The sequence below is a fragment of the Diceros bicornis genome, chromosome 20, assembly GCF_020826845.1.
Source record: "Diceros bicornis minor isolate mBicDic1 chromosome 20, mDicBic1.mat.cur, whole genome shotgun sequence".
Classification (NCBI taxonomy): domain Eukaryota; kingdom Metazoa; phylum Chordata; class Mammalia; order Perissodactyla; family Rhinocerotidae; genus Diceros; species Diceros bicornis.
In genome coordinates this window covers 57051350-57059326 of record NC_080759.1, presented here as the reverse complement: position 1 = coordinate 57059326, position 7977 = coordinate 57051350, and positions in this window count along the sequence as shown.

The window sequence follows — 7977 nt, the reverse complement described above, 5'->3', positions numbered from 1 at the left end:
ACCTGCCCACTGGGCAGAAACGGTTAGTGCTGCCTGAGCCATTTATGCGAAGACAAGAAACACTGGAGGAGCTGGGAGGCGACTTAAACCAGCAAGTGTCACATCGCAGCAAGTGCCAGGGAGTCCTGTGGGGTACAGTGACCGAGATCAGACGGGAAAGCCACACTCTCTCTGCTGCGGGCACACAGAACTACAAACAGGCCGTCTGCTGTTGTTGGTTGACTCATGAGCTGGCTTCAACAAAAAGATGCAAGTCTGAGGCAAAGAGAAAAGGATCGTCACGATATTCGTGTGTACTAAACTACACCACCTTTTCAGACATGAAAATGGGACACTGTAGACAGTTTCCAAAAGGGTCCATTTACTTCTCATGAATTACTATAGATTGCTCTTGTCATTGTGCGTGTGTATTTTACAGCCCCCTCACATATCCCATGTGCCTAAGAGACACACATCTCTTGCAGAAATGTTTATAACTAAAATTTATATTTTTTAACAAGATAAAGGACAAAATGAAACCCAAATATGGGTTTACAGGTATAGAAGCAACTCAGAGTCAGCAGCGGCAATACAAAAGTAGCATTTGCCTCTGAAATAAATATTTAATGTCTCGAACCACCAGCACCATCCCCCCAAGATCTTGCTTTCATCCAATTAGACAAACACTCTTGCACTTCGGAATAATATCAGATTCTAAAATCACCATAGGACAATAACAGCCACATACCTTACTTATGGCCTCTGCGTTCCATCAACATTGCCACCATGTTGGACACTGGCTTTTCCCACCTATTTTCCCTAGGTAACATTGACACTAAATTAAGCTGGAATTTAGTGTATTGCTCTCCATCCCTAGCCCTTTCTGCATATTTGAAAGAATTCCGTGTCGGGCTCTCCTATGGGCTGATTTGTCTGCCTGAGGAGGCTCTATCACGCAGTAAAGATAAAGCCCTCCCTAAAGCCCACGTCAGGGCCTCCGGGAAAACATCTGAGCTCAGAGCTCCTGGGGCACTGCCATGGTCTTGGCTGCCAAAGAGTGGTCACGACTCACTCCAGCGTGGGGCAGTCAGCAGCGGGGTCTCCCCGGCACAGCGCCTGTCCATGCAGTCATATCCCTCCAAGCAATGTGGGGTTTTCCGGGGCAGCTGCCCAAGCTGAGACGCACTGAGAATCTCCCGCTTAGAAAGAAAGAAAGTACGTAACAGTGGGGGCCACATCACCACCACCACAACAAAATGCCCGCTACGTGAGACCGCTGCCCCTCCCTGCCTGAGTGCCCCATTTCTACACAAGGAAGTCTGCACAAATACATCTCTCACAGGGCAGCATTACTGGTGGGGATTGCTTTGATCAGGACACGGGCTTTTCTATTTAAATACTCACTCCTGGATTAATTCGTTTATGCACATCTGCAATCATTCAGTAAGAATGCATTCAGAAAGGCCATCCACTGGAAGAGAACAGACTAAATTTTATCTCACACCGCCTTGAAGATATTTGTTGTATATATTAAAATCTCCTTTTTTGTTCTAGCTTCGTTTCCTCAGATGTTAGCTCTTTGGTTAAGGTTGTTCTTCCTCCAACGTTTGGTGATGTTTCATTCTCTGTGAACATGTGACGGCTCAGGAATCCCTGCTCACCCGCTGCGGGAGGCTAACTCTGAAGTTCTTGTCTTCCACGATTGAGGGTAAGGGGCCCGCTTCCCCAAGGAGTGGTCATCCAGGTGAGCAGCTTCCAGTGCACCCTGGGGTCTTCAGCTGCACCCACGCTTTCTCCTAAGTTTGGGTGCATCTTCCAAGATGGCCCGTTGCTGGCACAGGCAGGGTCCCTTGGTGGCTATCTGGAGTCCTCATCCTGTTCTTGATCTCTGTGCACTCTGAAATAGCTCCAACCTCTGTGGCAGAACTCTCATGCTAAGGCTTCCCTGGGCTACGTTCTCTGACCATCTGCTCCAATCTGCCATTGTCTTTCAGGGATTCTGTAGATCCTCACCTCTGCTGACAGTCCTCTTTCTTGTTTTCTAGCAGTTATGCTGCTGGGAGTATAAAATGGTACAATTAATTTGGAAAAGAGTTTAGAAGTTTCTTGTAGAGTTAAACATATGCCCAATCTTTGACGCAGCCATTCTGTTCCTTGTCATCTACCCGAGAGAAGAGAAAACATATGTCCAGAAAGACTTGTGCATGAACATGCATAGAAGCTATACACACAATATTCAAAACTGGAAGCAACCCAAATGTCCTTCGGCAGGAAGATGGATAAACAGATTGTGGTATATCTATGCAATGACTACTACTGCCCAATACAAACTTCCAACACACATGACATGGATGAATATCAACTTGAGATCATATATTGATTATTTATTGATAGAAGCCAGATATAAAAGAGTACATACTGTATAATTTCATTCATATAAAGTTCAAAATCAAGCAAAACTACTTTATGGTGACAGAAATCAGAACAGTGGGTGCCCCTGGTGGAGGGACTGGGCAGGCTTAACCAGAAAGGAACATAGGGGAACTTTCCCGCATGACGGCCATATTCCATATCGTGATTGGGGTGTAAGTTAAACGGATGCATACAATTTTCAAAACCCACTGAGTTGTGCAATTAAGATCTGTGAATTTCACTGCATGTAAATTAATCCTCTATTTAAAATAATTTTGAAAATAAGATACTATTTTTCAGTACCAAACTTGCAGAGTTTATTTTTAATTGTTTTTCAAAGCTGACATGAGAGCAATAAGACATTTACTGTCATATACTGCTGGTAAGATAAATAGCAAAAAGGTTCAGAAGATTCCATTATATTCTAATGCCTTGAAAATGCGTAAGATAAATATAATACATGTTCTTGGTTTCAACTAATTATAATATTTCACTCACCACCCCTCAGCTGTGCCAGGAAGCAGAATTGACTTTCCTTTCTCGGAATACTATATTTGGACCTATATTTAGACCTAATATTTAAGGTAGCATTGAATAGAGATGCCACCTTGACACACAATATCAGCTGTCATTTCACACTTCCACACAACCAGAAAGTAACTGTCTTTGCCTCAAGCAAAGATGAAAACGACAGGAAAAATGAGATTATTATCTCTGGAAATCTCTTTAGGACCAAGCAGTTTCTTCTTCAGAAAAGAATGCATGACTCACATCATTGCCCAAGCATTCCTGCAACTGCCAGAGAAAATCTATATTCCGTAATTACGAAAGCCACCTCGGGTCCTTTCTTCTCCGTTCAAAAAGCTAAGTATAGCCCAAGAGGGACCCAGAGATTGCCACAGTGACAGTTGACATGGGCCCTCCAGGTAGTCCACCAACTGACCTATGGTTGGATTGGACCACCTGGCTTGGAGGTCAGGAATTAACACGGGAGTTATGATGATCCGCTAGCTCCTGGCAGTGGCTGCAGTGGCAGCAGAGGGGAAGCAGCTGTAGATGGAGGCAGTCGTGGGGAGAGCCCTCTCCAGCCACTCCAACGCTGACAGCAGCTCCATGTGGAGGCTCCTGCATACTGGCTCAGGGAGGTTAGCAGCTAAGACCTCAGGGGAATACCCCTCTTTCTTTTAGCTTCTTCAACTCCCACATTTCTTCTTTTGTTTCCCAAACATTTCATCACCTTTGTAAGAAATTATCTGAATTAAATCTCTTCTGTTGAAACCCTTAGCATGTCTCTGGGTTTCTGATTGGACCCTAACTAATACAGAGCTTGGGGACAGGAGTAGGTTCAAAGATTGAGATGATGATCTAACGGCTTTGACCTTGAGCACAGTAATGGTCTCAGTGCCAGTGGAAATGGAAAATCAGTGGTTAGTGTAAAGCAGCAGCATCGCTATTCTGTAACTGTTACCACCTGTGGTTGCCTGAGATGGAGGACATACTGAAAGGAAAGCTTTGGGAGAGCAAGGAGTTGCTGTACTTGACCATTATGGTCGGAATGATGAGGACAGTGGGAAGACACAGGATGGGCTGCTTCTGAGTGTAGCGGAGAGCTTGCAGAAGGAAAACAAGCTCTGAGAGTGAAACTCTTGGCTCAAGAAGAGTCAGAGCAGGCAGAACATGCCATAGTGGTCCTAAAAGCCTATCCTAACTCTTAGAGCTGCAGGATGCAACAGCTGAAAATCAGTCCTGAAATTCAATTCTTGAGGCTGCAGAATTATAAAGCACATTGAATTCACAGCCTTGCCAACCCTCTGATGTGAGACAGCATCGATTAGGAGCAAGTAGCACCCTGACAATTGAAAAGAGTCCATTTGGGTTGACTCAGAAAACTTTGAGAACCTACAACCCTAAAACACCTTGAGCATCCCTTACCAGCAGAAGTAGTCTCTCCTCTCCTGAATGAGATGCTAGCCTTCTTTTGCCTAAAGATCCCCTTCTAATCTTACCCAAGGAAGTTGCCTTGCAAAGGAAGGCCTGTTCTCCTCAACACTCACCCACCGCTCCTCCTTTACACCAAACCAGAGACCAGCTCACCCCAAGGGGACAAATGCCATGTCTGACTCAAGAGGAGAGAGCTTATACTCCAAAGGAATTGTAAGACAGTGTTAATTTTTACCGGCGGAAACCTGTGTCCCAATCTGAAGGGCAGACTGGAGAATTGCTCGGGTGCAGGCTAGAGGAAACACCTAACAAAGATCGCATGCATGATTTGAAATCCTTCATTTTACAGTTTTACTCTCCTAAACTGAGCTTTTAAAAATCTGCTAGGAAAGTACATGTGGTAAAGACTTCTAACTGACCCCCACAGTCCATAGCTCCCTGTTTCTTTCTAGTGAATTTAAGGTGGCATCCACTATTAGAAAAAGACTGCACTCCCCAGGCTGCTGTGGAGCTGGGTGTGGAACGGGATATGAGCAAAGGTGGTGTATGTAACTTCTGGGGCATTTAATTACAGTCATTTCCGGGATCAGCAAAAGGCAGCAACTGAAGCCACCATGGAAGACGTGTTAACTGCCCCGTCCCATGTGGTAACTGCCCCATCCCATTACAGGCAGGGGAAATAAACTTCTTATTGGAGCCTCTAGATTACTTTTTGTTCAAGCAACCTCACCAGTTCTCTAACTAACACAAGACTATTATTTTATTTTTATTTATTTATTTATTTATTTTGTGTGTGTGTGTGAGGAAGATCAGCCCTGAGCTAACATCCATGCTAATCCTCCTCTTTTTGCTGAGGAAGACCGGCTCTGAGCTAACATCTATTGCCAATCCTCCTCCTTTTTTTTTCCCCCTAAGTCCCAGTAGATAGTTGTATGTCATAGTTGCACATCCTTCTAGTTGCTGTATGTGGGACGCGGCCTCAGCATGGCCGGAGAAGAGGTGCGTCGGTGCGCGCCGGGGATCCGAACCCAGGCTGCCAGTAGCTGAGCGCATGCACTTAACCGCTAAGCTACCGGGCCGGCCTGAGACATATTATTTTAAAATAGAAATACTCCTAGGGAATTATACGTTACTTAAAATTTCATATGAATTAGTTTAACCAAGGTGTTTTCTTCCAGGATCCTTGAAGTTAAATCACAGACAGCCTGGTATGTGGACGGCCACTTGCCCAGCACCTACAGCAGACGTCCTTCACTGAAGACCACACTCTCCTCTAAGCCCAACACCAATCCTTCTCAACACAGCACCACTGGAAGCTTCTACTGATCCAAGCTGGTGAGGAGATAAAACTCTCCTGCCATCCTAAGTTAGGTTTGGATGGAAAACAGCAAACAAGAGTGGTCAGTGGAATGAAGGCTTTGAGAACTAATGGCAGGGTGAGGGCCCCATAAGAGAGGAAATGATGGGTAGTAAGTAACGGAGGACACTCACAGAGCCCATGCTCTGTGCAGGCACTATTTCCAGCAGAGCCAATCTAAACTGGATAGAAGTTGTATACGTCAGAGTTCTTGCTTACCAACAATGGAGTTCATCAACCAAAAAGGAATGCATAGATGTCCCTTGAAGAATCTCCAGAATGGTCAGACATTTGATTTGGAGGCTACATGGGCTGAATGACACTCAAATTATACCACTGAAACACCCCCAGGGAGACCCTCCTGCTCCGGCCATGGGACAAGCACTGTAGATGGAACCATCAATCCTGAGCTCCGAAGCCCCTCGAGGAGTGGTTACTGCTTCTGAAAGCTGGGTCACAGGTCCACTCACCAGGACGAACCCCCATTGGGCTCCATCTCCTAACCTAAATTCTGCTCTGCATCCGATTGGCTGAGACCAGGTCACATGCCTGTGCCTGGCTGCAAGAGAGTCTGGGAAAGTGAGTTTCTCACTTCAGGGAGGTGAGAATCATAGGAAGCTGTATTAGTTACCTATTGTCGCATGATAAATTGCTCCAAAACGTGACGGTCTCCATAACTGATGCTCTTTCTTTTCTCTCACAGTTTCTTTGGGCGGGGGATTCAGTCAGGGCACAGTGGGGATGGCTTCTTTCTCACCCCAATGTCTGGGGCCTCTGCTGGAAGCTTCAAAGCCTGGGGACCAGAATCATCAGCAGACACATTCACTCACATGTCTGTGTGTGTCGGCTGTCTGCAAAGACCTTAGCTGGGCTGAGGGCTGGACACCCACATATATGGCCTCTCCAATGTGGCTTGGACTTCCTCACAACATGGAGGCTGTGTCCCCCAGGCAAGCATCCTGACAGAAAGCAGTCAGAGCCCTGTCTTTTTATGACCCAGCCTTGCAAGCGACATGGCTTTATTGCTTGTTCCTACTCCACCAACGGGAGCAGTCACAGCCCTCGCCCACTCCGACTCAACAGGAGGGATCGCAGAGTGCACCTCACCATGATAGGAGCGACAGTCAAGTAATAAGAACATGTGGGATGGGATCCCTATATTGGCATGGCCGTCTCTGGGAAATCCAATCAGCCACAGGAGGACAATTCTGCAAACAGAGGGAGGGTGTACTGAAGTGCTAGTGGACGAAAAGCATGATAAAAGTCCTCCGCCATCTATTTCTGATTGGCAGTGCTGGCTGCATGCTCCTGCCCTTCCTCCCCTCTCTCTTCTCACCCCCTTCTCCTCGCTCTTCCTTCTCTCCTGTTCTCACTCCCATAAAGGCTTGAGAGCCTGTGGAATGTGGCACAGAGAGGGTAGCCTTGGATGAGGCATCAGGACTGGGGTCCCAGGGTCCCTCTCCTACAACCTCCTGTGTGACTTTGGACAAGACCCTGACTGCTGTGACTTCAGAGGTCTGTGCTGTAAATTGAAGGGTTGAGTTTTCAATAAAACAATGACAGCAAAAATGTGTATCTATTGTACACTGTGAACAAACACAAAGGTGAGTATGGAGTGTTCCTTTAGCAGAACCTAAATTCCTTTAGTTCCAGGATGTCCTGAAGCTCTTTCCTTTAGCGACTGCTGGAGCAACTTTCTGTGGAGCACTCAGAGGGTGATAAAGATGTCCTCCTGAGAGCCCCGGCTTCCAGGGGAGCAGGAGTGCCTTCACTGCTCCACAGTGACTGTGTGCAGTAGGTGCTCACGGAGCAATGGTTACAGCACCATCTGGAGCCAAAGCTGTCTGTCTGGGTTTGCATCCTGGCTCTGCTGACTGTTCACTGCATTACTTTGGACCAGTTACTTAATTTCTCTGTGCCTCGGTTTACTCATCTATAAAGTGGGGATGAACATGGTACCTACTTAATCGAGTTGCTATGAAGATTAAGTGGATTTATATATATATGTATATAAGATGCTTGAGATAGCACTTGAGATATGGCAAGAGCCACCTAAGTGTTAGCTTTGACGATGGATAAATCAATGGCGGAATAGGTCATGTGACCTGCTGACATCAGAGATCCACACTATGCTGGCTTGCAGTGAATTCTTCTAGCAGAAAATGCTTTTTTAATGTTGATAGTGATCTCAACATCTTGTTCAAGAGAATAAACAGTGTGTATGAATTGGGGGCAGGTAACAGAGGTGGTCTGGTTGATGCCTTGGTGACTTTATAAGATGGGGCTCA